Here is an 18,826-nt window from a genome sequence, read left to right as displayed (position 1 = left end):
TGCATGCTCTATTGGCACCTCATCCAAATGATTTAAAACTAGAGTTACATATGGTTTCTTATAAAAGAAATACTAAGTTATATATATGTTAAAATGATTATAGAAAAGAAAAATATTAAATTACAAGTTTGGTCTCTAAACTTACATAATTGTACTTATTTGGTCCATAAACTTTAAAAATATCAAATAGATCTTTAAGCTTTCAATTTTGTGTCCAATAAATTCTTGAAATTTCGATTTTATATGTAATATAATAAATCTTTGGTCCATTATATATATATAATTCACAGATTTACTAGACACTGAATTGAAAGTTTAAAACTTATGAGACATAAAATTCAATTTTGCTTAAATAATAAATTTATGATAAATTTAGTCCTTGAATTTCAAGTTTATATTTTTAGTCCCTAAACCTTTAATAAGTATCTAATAGTTAGTCCCTTAACTTAAAAAAAAAAAAAAAAAATTAGTAGAGCCTTTCGACTCTCAATTTTGTGCTCAATATGTCATTTACATATATTAAAAATAAATAAATGAACTAATCATTCAATTTTATGTGCCTAATGCATCCAAGAATTTTTAAAAATGTTAAAAGAGGGTGAAAACCCTGGTTAGAAAAAAAATTGAATGCTTAAAGGCCTTTTACACATTTTAAAGTTCATAAGGACTTATATTGAACATGAAATAGAAAATTCAAAGACTTATTTTTATTAATATTTTAAAATTTAGAGATCAAATAGATAAAATTAAAAGTTTATGAACTAAATTTGTAATTTAACCTTCATATTTATCTAATATATCAAATAAATTTTTAAAAATATGAATATGTTAACTTAAAGATCTATTAGATACAAAATTGAAAATTCAATTAAGGACTTATTGGACATGCCATTACAAGAAAAGTGGACTATAACAATAATTTATCTCGTTTATAGTAATGATTTTTTAGAATTTAAAAATCCTATTTAAACATAAACTTGAGTGAAGGTCTAAATTTGTAATTTAACTAATAGAAAAAGAGAACTATATATCAACTATACCAAAAAATGTTATTCACTCAAGTGAATCAAACCATCAATAAAATATCAATGTGGAGAATATGATCTAAAAAAAATCTGAAAAATATAAAAGCTCATAAATTTTTTTATGAAGTAATAATTAAAAAAAAAACCATGCTTCTTGGGCAAGTTAAAACTTATACTAGCTATGTTCTTATCATCGAGATAATGAGAGTACACATATATCAATATCAAACTTTTAACCTTTGAAAAGATGAGGGCCAACATGGATATAATTTAAAATGAAAATTTTAGTCTATGGTTACATTAGTCAAAAGTGGAAAAAATGTCATCTCAACTTAGAGGGAATTGATCCTCTCTCATCACTTAAAATAGAGCTTATCTAACTTTAAGCTCATTATAGCCAATTGAATTTTTTTTTATTGGTGCTAAACCAACGACATCTCAATCTTCCCACCAAAGTAGTAATTTTGGCAATGTTACTTAGAGGCTAGAAATTTGGATTGAGTATTATATTCAATGGTACTCATTGGTTATATAATCTATGAATTATAATAATTTGTGTGTGGAATATAGATTGTTTTGATCTAGATTATAATAATCTTTGTTTGAACAATAAATTTTATAACAAAGAGAAAAAGATATATAATGAGTAGTAAATAATAAACATTATAGTAAATAATAAATATTATAATAAAAAGAGATTTAAATCAGTAATATTGTAGTTAATTATACGTTATAATAATTAAAAATATTAATTAAAGATATTCAGTCATAGCACTAGTTACACTTTCATTTGAAAAAATAGCAAAAACATAGAAATTTTTAGAAATATAGCAAACTAGCCATTTTCCACATTATTAGACTTTTTCGAAATAGCAAACTGACCCTTTTCCACGTGATCAGACTTTTTCAAAATTCCAAAATGCCTTCTATAATACGTAAATTCAGTGTAATTGAATCTGATTGGTTATAGATTTAATAATAAACAGAATCTGACTTTACTAAAAAAAATTGAAAATCTGTTGGTTTGGATCTTGGATTTTAATCAAATCTTTATTTTCAAATATGAAATCATCTAATTATTTTGTTTTATCTACATATTTTTATATATTTTAGATTTTATTTTCAAATATCAAATAATCTCAATTTATCTAATTATTTTTTGTTTTTCCCTTCTTTTAACCTATTTTTGTTGTTTCTAATTTTAATATTTTATATCACTTTGTCTTATTTCTTTTGCTTATTTATATTACTATACTTTGAATTCATTAAACGCTTATTTTAATAAAAATTTTGATTTTTTTCAAATTGATTATCATTCTTTTGTTATTTTTTTTTTCAATAAATTTCAAATAAGCATCCATAACCTTTTTGTTTTTGGTTTGTTGTTTTTCCAAATAAGCATCTATAACCTTTTATTGTTGTTTTGTTTGAACTTTTTTCATCTTGCTATGGTTTTTCAACCACCAAGGTTTTTTTTTTTTTTTTTTTTTTTTTTTTTTCAAAATGATAAAAGTGGGATGATACCTGTAGGGAGCACCATCGGTTTTCTCTTTAACAACTTCTTGAAGAACACTTGAGAATTTATTTGAGAATGGAGGTTTAGGTGCTATTCGAGGATCTCCTAACTCCAGGTTCAATTTTCTTCTTCTCAACTTTATAAATGTCGTCATCAGTGCTAATACTACCATGGACCGCCCCCATGCTCAAAATTTCGTTTAAAATACCTGTAACCCATAATTTTGTTTAAATTTTGGAATGTACGACTCCATAAGTTTATTTCTGATCTTAATGCTTTAGGTTTCTAATTTTTTTTTTAAAAAAAAACTTATGGAGAAGAATTACATTGTAATTATTTTTTTGCCAATGAATCCGACTTTGTAGTTGAGTGTTTCTTCGAATGAGCTTTCTGTGTTTAAATCAGAATTACATGGTAATTCATTCTTTTGTGATCTTGATTGTCACATATTTTTGTTGTTAGGTAGTCCTTTAATTTGAAATGTATAGATCACATTTTAATTTATTAGGAGGTTGGATCATATCTTACTTTCTCCAAATAAAATCTATTTTAAATACTAAGAAAATCTAGGTTGTTATGATTTTTAAAAATATCTATTTTTGGAATAAATTAATTATAGATACTATTTGGAATATTTTTTAAATCTAATATTTAGTAATTAATCAAATCCATTTTTTTTTTTTGGCTATTATTCATAAGGTAAAAACATATTGCTACTTTTCAAAATTAATTAAATGTTATTTCTCTCGTTAGCTTTACTAATGATTATATTGGAGTCCCATATAGAGTGACTATTGTAACCTCACTCTATCCACTTGAAGTTGTGGGCCCAAACATCCCTAAGTTATTATACTTAAAACACTATTATAAAAGTATAATGTTATGTTATTGCTAACTAATTTTGACATTTCTATATATTTATAGATTTGAATACCGATAGAAGAATGAATTGACATTTTTATCGTATGGTACAAAATTGGTGCAATGTAAAATATCATGAATAATTTATCGCTTGTATCAAAATAATATTAATGATAAAGAAACAAAAAGGAAATTGTTAGAAATAGCATATTTAAGTTTTCACCTACAGAACTAGTATGCTTTTTGAAGAATAGTTTTCTTGGTCTATCTCGAATGAGATCAACCACATTAGTAAAAAACAAATTTTTTTTCTAACTGAGATTTGCTAAATTTTTATGTACTCTTCCAAATTTTATGTCAAATCTTATATCTTTTCAAATTTTTTCCAAATTTGGTTAAATTTGGGGTTAGATCAAACTTTGCAAAAATTGGATAAGATTTGGGATATCTATAGAAACTCGATGTTAATTTTGTCCGAGATTCTACCGAAAAATTATCTAAATAAGTTACCAATTATCTTTTCAAAATTCTCCAAAATATTTTTCCAAATTGTGTAATATTTGGTAACATAATTTTTAAATATTGGAATGATTTGAGAAGATTACATAATATTTTGATTTTTTACTCAAATATGGGTATGTAATCTGACAAGGAAGACCAAAACAATAAAATTTTTAACTTAATCTCAGTGTCGATTTAAAAAAAATGTTGTTGTGAGAGGACATATTTAAAAAAACTGTGGAAATGCTTATTTGTATGTTGTTGTGAGAGGAGATATTTATTCCTTTGTTAAGCATAAATTTGTAATGTCAATTATTTTAGTTCAATTGTGTGGCTAAGGTATAAATTCTGAATTGAAATGAAAGAGAGGTAACGTTTTTATTAAAGGAAAAAAGAAAAAGAAAAAAAAAATGCACTTTTTGCTGAGCAATGCATTATTTTAGGAGAAGAAAGATTGCAAATTTTAATGAAGAAAAGCTTAAATATAATAATGGAAAACATGAATAATGAAACTAGATTAAGGCAAGGACATAAAAGAAAATATAAAATAACAATGGGCCAACTTTGTCTTTGCCCAAAAGTCATCACCCAAATAGACCGTAAATGAGTTTATCTATTCCCTCTTTTACCCATGCAGCCCAATTATATCCTTATCTAAATTTTCTTATTTTCTTACCTGAATAGCTGAATGAGCTATTATTTTATCAGGGCAATTACAGGAACGTTTAAAAGGTTTCTTAAAATTAGGTTAGTGGACAATATTTATTGATTTTATAAGAATGTAAAACATTTTAAATCCAGTCCAATTTCATTAATAGACTGAAAAGAAAAGATTGAAAATACCATTACTTATTTAAATCAATTCGTGCTCTTCCTCAACGTAATTTTAGGGTATCACTTCCTCCAATTTCTTCTTCTTCTTTTCAACACCGAGATCATCATTTTTCACTCAATTTCTCAACGTCAATGTTGGGACCATCATCTTCCACTATAGTTCTTCAACGTCATTTTCACGTCAATTATAAGTTGATTCCGTACCCAGAAAAATCTTCATCTTCTCTTCAAGCTATTGTTTTTACTTCAATTGGGATAGAAGAAAGAAGATTGCTTCACGTGATTGTTTTTTCTTTGAAATATGATCTTATTTATGTTAACTAATTTTTGCTTATGGATATCATCTTCCACTCCTCAACATATTTTGATTCCTTCTGTTAGTCATATGTTGTTTTGGATCTTAAGCATTGTTTTCCTATAAGAATAACCGCGCATTGTTTTGTTAGTCGATGATTTTAAGCATTTTGGAAGTTTGTTGTTGGAAGTTTTGTAGTCTTGAAGATTGCTTCAAGTGATCCTTTTTGGAATGCTCTTTCATTTTGAAAGTTTGCTATTGAATATCTTAATGGATCCTATCTTAATGTGCAATGTTCTGTTGGAAGGTTTTTTTTTTTTTTTTTTATGATCCTCCACTTCTAAAGCATATCTTAATGGATACAGAATGCATGGTTATTGAAGTCCAATTCATTTGTTATTTTTGGTTTAAAATATAAACAGTGTGTATATATATGAAAAAAAATCTAATTGATAGTAGTCTGATTGTCCATAAATTTAGGAATTTATAATCTAATGGATTACAATGCATAAATTTAGGGAGATTGTTTCAAGTAATTAATAGTTCATAATAGTCTACTGATTGCCTTCTAATAGTCATATAATTGTCGTCTTATTACCTTTTGATTACCTTTTTTTTTTTTTTTTTTTTTTTTTTTTGTCTATTGTCATCTAATTTTTTGTTGTTGTTTTTGCTTCTCTCAATGCACAAATTTTTCATTGTTTGCACTTTTTCTCTAAAAAATAGTTAATATTTTCATATAGTCATTTGATTACCTTCCGATTTTCACATGATTATGCTATATTCCCTATCACATAGTTTGTTTGTACTTTCTAATATAGTCAACTAATTATCATCTGATTACCTTCTATTTTTTGTCAAGTAGTTAATAGTTCATGATAACATTTTGATTGCCTTCTGATAGTCATCTGATTGTCATATTATTACCTTCTGGTTGCCTTCTTTTTTCTGTCTGTTGTCATCTAATTTATAATCTGATCACCTATTTATCGTCACGTATTTAATAGGTTTTTATATTGGTTTCTCATTGCAATCTTATACCTGTCAGATTACCTTTATTCTTTATAACAAGTTGAAGGACATAAGATCTAAGAAAAACAAAGAAGAGAAGAAGAAGAAAAAAAGGAAGATTTCTATCAGATTGTTATTTGATTACTATATGATCTCTTTTCACTTACCTTTTGATTACTATCTTATACTTAATTCTATTTTTCCTTTATTTTTTAGGTTGTTTAGAATAGAATGCTGACAAGAAACACTAAGCCTGAAGTGGAGAACGAATGACCAAAAAAAAAGTTGAAATCCACAACCAAGGCTGTTGATTTGGAAATGGCAAAAGAAATAAAAAATCTCCAAAGAAAACACAAAAAAACATATACTACTATTGAAACACCTAGTTTTAATTTTAACATTTCACAACTGAAAAGAGATATTTTTGTTTTGAAAAATTTGTAGGCTTTGATGTTAGACTTTATGTTTTTTTTGTTGATAACATGTAGAACAATGTTTTCAAATGTGACTTTGATGGCACACATATTTTGATTGACAGTGAAATTGTTGTAAAGCCTGATTGACAATGAAATAGTTGAAATAGTTGTTGATAACATGTAGAACAATGTTTTTAGTATTATGAAACTTGATCATTCAAGGAAACTAAAACTTGCTCCCCTTTCCTTGATTACCTTCTAATTATTATATGATTATCTTATATTCCTTGTCACATAGTTTGTTGTCTATGACATTGTTATTTGACTGCAATTTGATTACAATTTGATTACATTCTAATGGAAATGTATTCAATCCATATACTAAAGAAAATGTCAAACAACTCCTAAATCAAAATGCAATATGATAATAACAATGTCATTCATATACTAAAAACAACTCTAAAGTTCATATACTAAAAAAACAATGTCCAGCAACTCCAAATAATACATTGTTGTTATATACTCAAATGAAAACAAATAGTAAAAATATCTTTGATGTCCATAATATGATTGTTCAAATAGGTGGATGTTGACATCTTTTTTATTATGACCAGCACGCTTACAATAGCTAGACTTTTTGTGCTTCTTCAATTCACCAATTAAAGACATCCTTTGATTCCGAGGTCTTCCTACTTGACATTTAACAATTGGAGGCAATATAGTGTCATTCATCTCTACACTACTCCATTCATTATGGTTACCAACATGACAAACTACTCCACTATACGTTGATGCTAATGTGCTAGCAAAATAAAACTTTGAGACAAAAGAATATGGATTTAAATCAAGTCCACGAATAACAACAAGAGTATGACTGCATGGTATTTCTTTCAAATCCCAAACATGACAACAACAACTATGAAAATTTAACTTTACCAAAAATGTTTTACCTCCATCAACTACTTGATATTCAAAATCACCAATATGATTAACCTAAAAAATATAAAATCAAAATAAATAATATAAGATAACAATCACATACCAATTTTATGTCAATCAGATAGCAATCATATACCAATCTGATGGCAATCAACATAAGATAACATTTAATGAATCAAATAGAAGTAAATAGCAATCACTTATAGTGAAACTCTGTGATTCATCAACTAGCTTTCTTATCACTCCTTCAACCCAATTACTCAAAATATTCTTCAAACTACATGTTGATTTACGTCTATCATAAAACCATTGTTGGAGTAACTCTCTGATTGAATTAAGTAGTAATGCAATAGGTAAATTTCTTTCATTTTTCAATATTGAATTCAAACTCTCAATAATATTCGTTGTCACCATTTAATATCTTCTTTGCTTAGAGTATACACGGGCCCATCTATCAAACCTAACATTCCTAAGTTATTTTCTAATAGATGGGTATATTGGCTCCATCCAACTCATATACAACTCGAAATTATCTATTGAATAAGATTTTGTACAAGAACGAAAAATTTGATCAATCAAAGAATCTTTGAATGAAAACTTTAAATTCTTCAAAAGATGTTCCATACAAACATAATATTGAGCTGACGGAAACACATTTAAAATAACTTTTGAAATGCTTATATGCCTATCATAAACAATAACTAATCCCTCTAAATCCCCAAAACAAACTTTAAATTTCTCAAAAAATCATTCTCAAGAGGCGTCATGTTCTGAATTTACTATGTTAAAAGCAAGAGGAAAAGTTTGACTATTACAATCCATCGTTGGGGTAGTCAGTAATGTTCCTGCATATTTACATTTCAAAAATGTCCCATCAACAGAAATATTTGGTCTACCATATCTCTAACCTTCAATTGATGATCTTATAGCCTGAAGCAATATTTTAAATGTCCGTTTAAATTCAATTCATATTCAGTATATGACCCTACAAAAAAATAAGAGAAAAATAAATAACTTATAGTAAATGTATGTGCAATCCGTGAACTGATTGCTAACTGATTATTATTTGATTACTATATAATCAGTTGACTGATATACCAATAATAGGTATGTGAGTCAATTGATTATTAACTTATTACTAACTTATAAGTATAAAATCAATCAACGACGAAACAAAATAAGTGAGAAACAAACCATGATTCATTTTTTTTAACTTTAGAAAGAACTTGGGAATCAAAGCATAAGAATCATCGGCATCTTCTTTAAACAACTTCATAATGGATTCTTTTGCCTTCATGCTTTATATTAACTGACATCGACCCCATAATTCATCTGCATGTGATGTATAATATCTTTTGGTGTTGAGTGATCATAGCTATATCTTAAATTCTCAACCATACAATCACTAATAAACTGTGAAAATGTCTGCCTATGAGAAATACGAACTATCATAGAGTAATTATACTCACTAATATACTTCTGAATCATCCATAATTTACTACTTTATAACATGAGACTCTAACAAACCATTGACAACCTTCTTGTGAACATTCCAACTCAACAGATTTTGGATTTGATCTCAAAGTTTTAAACTCAAAATTATTCTTCATTCCTACAAAATTAAATGACTTCAATAGAATTTTCTTACTAGCAAACAAGCCCTTCTTCACAGACGACACAGAAGACATATTGTTAGTATGGAAATCTCTAAAACCATGTAATTCACCTCCGAAATCAGTCTCAATTATAGAAGAAGAAGTACCCACTAAAACTTCCAAAAGTGTATTCATAACATGAACAACCAAGGGCTATTTTGTAAATTGATCCTTAATCATGATAAAAAAAACCAATATACATCTTTATTTTCAAGAATCTTAACAATATGTTGAACCCCAATACTACCTAAGTCCAATAAAACTGAGAATTCAATGGATGAATCAAGTCAAGTTTCCTTTTATATGAACTAAACAAAAGACTAAAAAAGCATCATTTCTTTAACCAACAAACCAATAGTTTTGTAATCTATATAACATTGCTGATCATCCCATTGACCACTATGGAAAACGACTATTGGAAGCTTAATAACTACAAAATACTGTAAAAATACAAAAGTTAAGTATAAGATTAAACTCACATTGATATATAAGTATATAATACCAAATCAAACAGTAATCAAATATTAATCAGATAGCCATCACTTGACAATAAAATAGAAATCATAAAGTATTTAATATCTAATAATCATAATTGTATTGAATAGAAATCAGGTAGCAAATAGATGACAATTAGATATAAATCATCTAAGTGCAATAGAATTTAGAAAAATTGAAATGGAAAGAGAACACAAAATAGTCAAAGAATATTAGAAGAATAAGAACACAAACTAAAACACAAAATCTGTAAATAGAGAGATTGAATACAAATTGAAACACAAACTACAAATAATCTTCAAGCAAGAATGAATTTCAAGAAGATAATTGAACAGGCTACCTAGTCTAAAAAAGATACATCAAACACAAACTGAACATAAAATTGAACGAAAATTGATCATGAAAATAAGAAAAAGCGAATTAGAGTGAAAATGGACTTCATGGAAACAATAAAACAAAATTTCATCTCAAACAAATAGAGAAAACACAAACTATTAACAAACATTCTTGCAACTACCCCAAATCTAAACCACTCAAAGACTGATTTCGATATCAAAATTGTTAATGCACAATCGTGAATAAGAAGGAGATGACGCACTTCAAGCCAAAAAATCAAACACAAATCATGAACAAACCGTAAAATAGAGAAATCTGCTTCAAGAAGTCTCCAATTGATGCAGTTGAAATCAGAAGAAATATTCAACAATGAACTACACAATGGAGAAAACTAATGAATCAAAGTAATCTTGAAGGTCATTTTAGGAAAAAAGATGAAATCGAGGGAGAAGCGCTTAAGAAAAGAGGAGGAAAAAAATATATAAAATCTCTAAAACCTGATTTCCCTTTTTAAGATTTTGACATAGATAATATTTTAAAAGCTAATGACATAAATACTAAAATATAATATTAATTTGACATTCAATGCAATTCCCCAAAAATTTAGCCTAATTGTCTTTTTCAATCCTTTTAACTATTAAATTCTTTTTAAATAATATTAATATTGAAGACACATATGAAAGACTGGTTCTCACAATTATGGACTTCTCAATATTCTTTTCAAAACCTACGTAAGGAATGTTTTTTCAAAAGTTTAAAATTATTTCTCATAAACGAAAGCCAAAAACAACCATAAGTATAGAGAGTGAAAATAAAGTATATTTGATATATACGACACAATATATTCAATATATATTTAAAGTTTCTATAAATAAATCAGGATATATTTGCTAAGTGTATGAACAACTCAATTTGTACAATATATTGTCCTATATACCGAATAATTTTATATTTACATTGACTACAACATTTAGTTGTTTATTTTTATGTCTCATCAATTTTTTTTTTTATTATAAATGTAAATGTGTTGATTCACTCCTATATTGATGTCGAACTTATGAATTTGTAAGAATATCGATATGTTGAACCTATGAATTGTAACGACCTGACTTTCTAAAATACCTGATAAGACCGTTACTTCATGTATGCATAAACTTGTACATAGACGTTTGCTTTTAAAATATGAGAATTAGACCATTTTATTAAACAAAGAATTCAGACAAAGTTCTAGCTCAAAATTTCATAACGTTTTGATTCAAGGTATCCCTAAAACATAAAATATATAATAAGGGAATTTACTGAAAAATCTAAAAAAAAAATAAGTTCTACCAAAATCTAGATCGTGGAAAGAAAATAGGAAAATATGAAAATGACACAAGAACTCGTATGCGAAAATGTTTTTCTGGTTCATTGGCACAATCATGGATTCCTCTTGTCAATCGCCCGGGTATCCTTGCCCTTGTCTGAAAAACATGTAAACATAAAGGATGAGTATAAAATATACAATAAGTGACCCCATTACTGGGATCAGGCTAAACAATCACATGCAGTGAATGCTTGGGGCTAGTGGGCCATGCATACTGTAACTGTTCCTGGATGACAATCTAAGAGGGTAACCTATCTCGCCCTAACTCGCATGTCTGGTTACTTGATGGTACACGTCAACAAACATGAAAGTGAAGTTGTCGATTCAGAAAATCATAACATGCAAATGAACCCGTCGATTTGCACATATCTAGTGCCCTGATGGCACACCGTCAAAATATGGAACTAGACTTGTCGGTCCACTGTATCAAAACATGGGTCGTGGCGAGACATTAGATCGTCCTTGCTGGTCTAACATGTATCACATACGTAAATCTCACTCATGGTCCCAGAACACAAATCATAACATAACATATAAACTCAACATGCTCATAATCTTTGTAACTTTCATGCATAAAAAAAAGTATCACATATTCAAAATCATGCTTCTAAAATCTATTAAATAACTTGATAATTATAAGCTAGGGCACCTAACACGAAGACATTAGTAATAATATCACTTGCCTCAAATTAAGTCCAAAAAAAAGTTGATCACAATAATGAAACTCCAATAGTCTACTTGAACTAAAACGTAGAACATAAGTCCAATTCAAAATTCAATCATTAGGCCTAATTCCAAACACAATTTATCTAAATAATTTTCACAACTCTAAGTAATTTTACCTACATAGTGACGGTCCAGAAACACCAAATCAAGTTCTAACACCTTTTAGACAACACCTCAGCTTCTACAAAACAAACCTTAATTCAACCTTTAAATGTTACGAGAACAATGATATTAGACCCAACCATAAGGGGTGTTTAAGAACCAATCAAGAACATAATAAAAAATGCCCAAAACTTACCCAAACCTCAAGATTTTGGCGATTGGAACAAGGCGGGCATCGGCAGCGATGTTTGCAGAATGGATGCGGTGGTGTCTTCGCCGACAAACAGAAGTGTAGAGAGAGAAAAAGAGAGAGGGATCTTGCGACTTCTCTCTGTAAGACCCACAAATGATGGCGATGGTCCGAAGAATTGGAATGACGGATGAAACTAGTGAGTACGAGCGACAGCAAGGGGAGATGCGACTGGTAAGAGCGATAGCGTCTGACGGTTGCACGAACGAACAGGATTCTTAGTGACAGACAAATAAAGGTTCATACGAGGCTCAGACAAAGGCGTGACCGAGTGACGATCAACAGTAGGAGAACTCTGGCGAGGTGAGACGACTGGTCTCATTTGATTGGCTGGGAGAAGACCTTCGACGACTTAATTCAAGCGTGAAGAAGATGAAACTGAAGGATCTCTTACCAAAGAGTTCCATGAGCACTTCGGATCACTCCAATTTCACAGTGACTGAAATACACAATATACATTCAAACGCACAGTTATGCAAACGAACAGTTAATTAAAGGCATGCTTTGAACAAAAATAAACAAGGGATAGAGTTTCCATACCAGTTGAAGACGTTCTTCAAACTTCGGAACTCAATGCAGCGGAAACCTCTACCTGGTCAACCAACGCCCAACAGATGCATCGACTACAGCAGCACGAACAATTGTAAACTCACGGATGCAACGAGGACGACACCACCAGAAAAAAGTCCCAGATTCGGAATGAGGATGAACAGATCGTGTAGGCGATAAGCAAGTCGGTGGGAAAAAAATGCTATCGTATAGCATGATGCTTATCGTTTGGGAGAAACTACACAATCGTGTAGATTTTACTGAATGATCATTTAGGAAAAGGTATACAATCAGTTAGCTAACACCGCATACTATACGATTGTTTAGGAAAACTATCCGATTGTTTAGGACAGTGTACGATCGTTTAGGCGCGAGGTAGACGATTGTTTAATCGCAGAGCAACTATCGTATAGGCTCTCGATTTTAAGTGATCGCTTACAATTTCACCAACGCGCGACTTCTATCTCTTTTCGGACGATTCGACGAACGATTCAAAATGAAACCAATTTCATTTTTATTCATCGGTTACAATAACTGATGCTGCCCCACTAACGCACGTTCGAACATGATTTTTGGCTTAATTATCGTATAATTAACCAATTAAAATATTAATAAATATAATCATATTATATTTTTAACCTATAGTTTGATATCACATATCTACTATAGTATTTTCTCCTCTATTTGATATAAATCATATTTATATCTAATTTTCTCCAAAATAATGTATCTCATACATTTAGCCAATTATATCATATATAATTAACCAGTCCAGTTATATCATATATAATCAAACTTCCTCTTGTCAATTTGAACATTTCAAAATTAACCCAAACACTGATTCTCGACTTTATCCAAGCTACCCAGGGACCTAATGGACCTGTGGCTCGAAGCTCCAACGATGTGTGAATAGTCGACTAAACTCTTTAGCCACGAGATCCACCATCCGTTAACTGTCAGACATTCCACTAAAGACCAACAGCTGAACTCTTCTTACCACAGATATATTTCTGTGTCCATCAGATATAACAAATCATGAGTACGATGACTCTTCACAGATGCTCGTAAGTATAGCTAGGTAAAATTACTATTTTGCCTCTGTAGTTACATCTCATTCCTTAAGTACCATTGATTCCTCTAATGAACAATACAACATAGTCCAACTATGTGTGAACACCTCCCGGGCCAAGAGAAGATGTGTGGCGCCACATCGTTCAAGCCCTAGACTCAGCCCTCAAGGGAGCTATCTATCTACTTACCCCTGCCTCGGGGAATGAGTGAATTCCATCTTGTGTAGCTGAGTTCCTAGCTCCCAAATTAGACGAATCCCCAAAATGGTAGGTTTGAATCGGCGACCTGGCCACTCACACCCATACAAATCAAAGGAACACCCTCAATGGTAGGAGTTTCTAACTCACTCAAGATTGAGGTCATGTTACCTATGGTCATCCTAGTGAAGTGAAGTCTCTATCATGAATGGTGTTATATAACGAGACGTTAACACTTCGTGGTTAGGTCTTATACAAACTCTTTGTATAGGACGCCCTCGCTCGTATGTCCCCAACACGAATTATCAGGATCAAACCATCTGTGACAAGTCACAACATTTGTGACCATACCATAAAGCGGGCCGCATCTGTAGCATTACCAGGATAAGGTTTCCCTCTTATATCCATATACTATAGACCATTTTTTGTTATCACTCAAGACATGATCCACTTGTATATCACCACATACATGCTTGAGTCACATACAGATAACCAAGGATTTTATGTTTAGTGGTATGTGGTAAAACAAATAAAACAAACAACTGAGCAAAATACAAGATGTGAAGTAAATATCATATATTATACAACACAAGCGTTCATACAAACTGTCTACAAACTACAGAACATGAGACTTTAGAGCATCAACCCCAACAATCTCCCACTTGTCCTAAAGCGAAGTGGGGTATACAATAAACTAGTACAAAACAATAAACTAGGGCATAAAAGCCCAATACAAGAGAAACTCCCTTCTTCTTCTTTTCTACCTTTCATGCTAACCGAGGCGCACGTGCGTGCACACATACATATATATAAATATTTTGAAACCAAAACTCTAATTACTTATACTTATATTTCATTTTCCCTTTCCCTTTCCAAATCCCAAATTAACTCAATTTTTTTTTCCAAATCTCATTTAGTTCCTTTCAAAATTCCAAAATCAAATCTTAACCTTCCAACTTAGAATAATAACCTTATAATTTAAGATAATTAAATTAAAAGTTACCTCAAAATTAGGTTGTTACATTTTTCTTTCCTTAAGAAACTTTCGTCCTCGAATTTTTTAATCCTGAAAAAGCTCTAGGTACTGAGTCTTCATCTCATCCTCTTGTTCCCATGTTGCTTCCTCAAACTGATGATTCTGCCATAAAACTTTCATTAATGCTATTTCCATGTTGCGTAAATTCTTCACCTCCCTTGCAAGAATTTGGTTAGGTTTCTCCTCATAACTCAAGTTCTCATTCAATTGTAATGGCTCGTAATTCACCATATGAGATAGATTTGTCACATACTTCCTCAACATGGAGATATGAAAAAACATTATGAACTACAAAGAGAGACGGTGGCAATGCTGACCGATATGCTATAGGGCTAATTCGCTCCAAAACCTTGAAAGGCCTAATGAAACGAGGACTTAGCTTCCCTTTTCTGCCAAACCTTAGGACACTTTTCATGGGTGCCACCTTCAGAAACACTTTATCAGCCTCCTCAAACTCAAGGTCCTTATGCCTAACATCGACGTAACTCTTCTGTCCACTCTAGACTATTTGCATTCGAGCTCTAATCTTCTATATCACTTCATTTGAAGTTCACACTAGCTCGACCCTAACAACTTCCTTTCACCAACCTTAACCCAGTAAACAGGGATCTGCAACCCTTTTTATACAGGGCCTCAAATGGTGACATTCCAATAATAGCCTGATAACTATTATTATAAGCAAACTTTATCAGATGCAAGTGAGAGTCTCAACTCCCTACAAACTCCAACGCACAAGCACGTAACATATCCTCTAATGTTTGGTTCAAAGACTCCATTTGTCTATCTATCTATAGGTGAAAAACTATGCTGAAATCTAACCTAGTACCCAATGCTGCCTGGAGACTCTTCCAAAAACTAGATGTGAAACGAGGGTCTCTATCAGACATAATAGATATCAGCACTTTGTGTAATCTCACCACCTCTTCCATATATATCTGAGTCTACTTGTTCATTCAATATATAGACTTCCCCAAATGAAATATGCTAACTTAGTGAGTCTGTCCACTATAACCCATATCACCATATATCCTTTTATTGTTCTTGGCAAACCCATAATGAAATCCATAGACATATTCTCGCATTTCCATTCTAGTATGCTCAAGGGCCCAACATGCCTGCTGGCTTCTGTCTCTGGACATTCACTTGCTGACATAAAAAACACTTACTAACAAACTCACCTATCTCTCTTTTCATGTCATACCACCAGAAAAACTACTTCAAATCCTGGTACATCTTGGTGTTGTCAGGATGTATCGTGAAGAGGAACTATGAGCTTCTATCAATAATTTATTCTTAAGATCACTATTTGCAGGCACACATAAATTTCTTTGAAAAGGAAGGTCGTGATCGAGGATGCTGAAAAATCTTTGACTCGTCCTAACTCTACTTGACAAAATTTCTTAACAAGGTAAAAATCATCCTGTTGTGCATCAATAATCCTCTGTCTCAAGATCGACTATATTATTAATTGTTCCAACTCTGCAGTGACTTCTCCCACTGTTACTGCAATTCTAGCTCATTCATAATCATTACATAGATAAGTTTGTTTAGTAATTGAAGCTGCTAAATGAGCTGTCTTTCTACTAAGAGCATCTGCCACTATGTTTGCTTTATTAGGATGTTACAAAATCTCACAGTCATAATCTTTCACTAATGCTAGTTACCTACGATGTTTCATATTTAACTCCTTCTAAGTGAAGACGTATTTCAAGCTCTTGTGATCTAGGAAAATCTGTATTTTCTTTCCATATAAGTAATGTCTCTAGATCTTTAAAGCACAAACCGTTGCTGCCAACTCCAATTCATGTGCAGGATATTTCCATTCATGGTTCTTCAACTGGCAGGAAGCATAAGCAACCACATTACCATGCTGCATCAACACACACACCAATCCCTTCTTGGAGGCATCAATATAAATAACGAAACTTCCTGATCCATCTGGTACTATAAGAACTAGTGCAAAAATCAATTTCTACTTAAAATCTTAGAACCTGTCCTTATAAGCCTTACTTTAAAAAAAGGAAGCTCCCTTTATAGTCAACTATGTCAAAGGAGTGGCTATGAGAGAAATATCCTTAACAAATCGACGATAATAGCCTGCTAACCCCAGAAAACTACACAATTCACTAATTGTGGAAGGATGAGGCCAACTCATAACTACTTCAATCTTTGTAGGGTCAACAGATACTCAATTCTTTGACACCACATGCCCTAAAAAGGACACTTGCCTAAACCAAAATACACATTTAGAAAACTTAACATATAACTTATCACCCTCAAAGTCTCCAAAATTTTTCATAAAGGCTCCTCGTGTTATGCCTCTATGTTAGGTCTTTAAATGATGTATATTTTCTATGTTAATTCTCCCAAAATAGTGCTGATTATTTACTTTAATTGCTAATTTTGTAGGTAAAATGGTCCTCGACACGTTTATGAGTCATTAAGAGAAAATTACGCCAAAAGGATAAAAAAATAACCAAGAAAACCAACAAATTGAAGAGAAACGAGTAATTACTAAAATGCCATCCAGTACCATCGATTATTCTATATTTTCATTGATGGCATTGAGTATAATCGAGTATAATAAACCATCGAGTATGATTGAGTACCATCGAGTATTATCGAGTTTCTTCTTATTCTATTTCTTTATCGAGAAAAGGCCATCGTGCATCGAGTATCGAGTAAAGGATCATCGTGCATCGAGTATCGAGTTGAGGACAAAATGCTCGTTTTTTGCTGCAAAAACTCGATGCGTTGCAACGCTCCAGATTTTGTCATGATTCATCCCGCACGCCTTGCGCAACCAAGCATCAGTGCAGCGTTGCAATGTTAGCCCAACGCTTCTTGGATTTCTTTTACGATTTAGCATTCTACAACTTTGGAATGTGCTTGGCACATTGCAAAGGCCAAATGGCATGCGACGAAAAGCAAAGGTCCCATATGGGTAGGTGAATGTGGTATTGTCTTGGTCTTCTGAAGCTATCATAATTTGGTTGTACCCGGCATAACCATCCAGAAAGCAGTAAAAATCATTTCCAGCTAAATGGTCTAGCATTTGGTCGATGAACAGCAGAGGGAAATGATCTTTCTTTGTGACCGCATTCAAATTGCGGTAGTCCATGCAAATGCACCATCCAGTGATGGTTCTTTGCGGTATTAGTTCATTGTTTTCATTCGGGACTACCATCATGTTGCCCTTCTTCGGCACATACCACACGGGGCTGACCCACGTGCTATCTACTATAGGATAGATAATGCCTACATCTAGCCATTTGATGATCTTCTTCTTGACAACCTCTTTCATTGCAGGGTTGAGCCTGCGTTGATGTTCAATCATTTCTTTGTGGTCCTCTTCAAGACGAATGCGGTGCATACAGTACGCTGGGCTAATTTCTCTGATGTCGGCGAGCATCCAGCCAATTGCGCGCACATGCTTCCTGAGAATGCTCATCAACGCATTCTTCTGGTCTTCGTTGAGCGTAGAGGAAATGATAATTGGCAGCTTCTCATTCTGCCCCAAAAAACGCGTACTTTAAATGTGTTGGTAGGGTCTTTAATTCAAGTGTTGGTGGTTCTACTAGGGAAGTTTGCGTTGTTTTTCTTTCTTCTTTTTCTGTTGACTCTTCTTCTTGGTTTGCGATCATT

The 18,826-nt window shown here is 31.5% G+C and overlaps 1 pseudogene; it reads right to left on the bottom strand.

The window, feature by feature from the left end:
- Window positions 1–15,205: 15,205 nt before the first annotated feature.
- LOC150038780 (uncharacterized) lies at window positions 15,206–18,825 on the bottom strand (annotated as a pseudogene).
- Between the last annotated feature and the right edge of the window lies 1 nt (window position 18,826).

Source organism: Benincasa hispida, chromosome 1, assembly GCF_027475165.1.
Source record: "Benincasa hispida cultivar pf3 chromosome 1, pf3_genome.v1.1, whole genome shotgun sequence".
Lineage (NCBI taxonomy): Eukaryota > Viridiplantae > Streptophyta > Magnoliopsida > Cucurbitales > Cucurbitaceae > Benincasa > Benincasa hispida.
The sequence above is the reverse complement of the archived record's forward strand: the minus strand, read 5'-3'. Positions and strand labels throughout refer to the sequence as shown.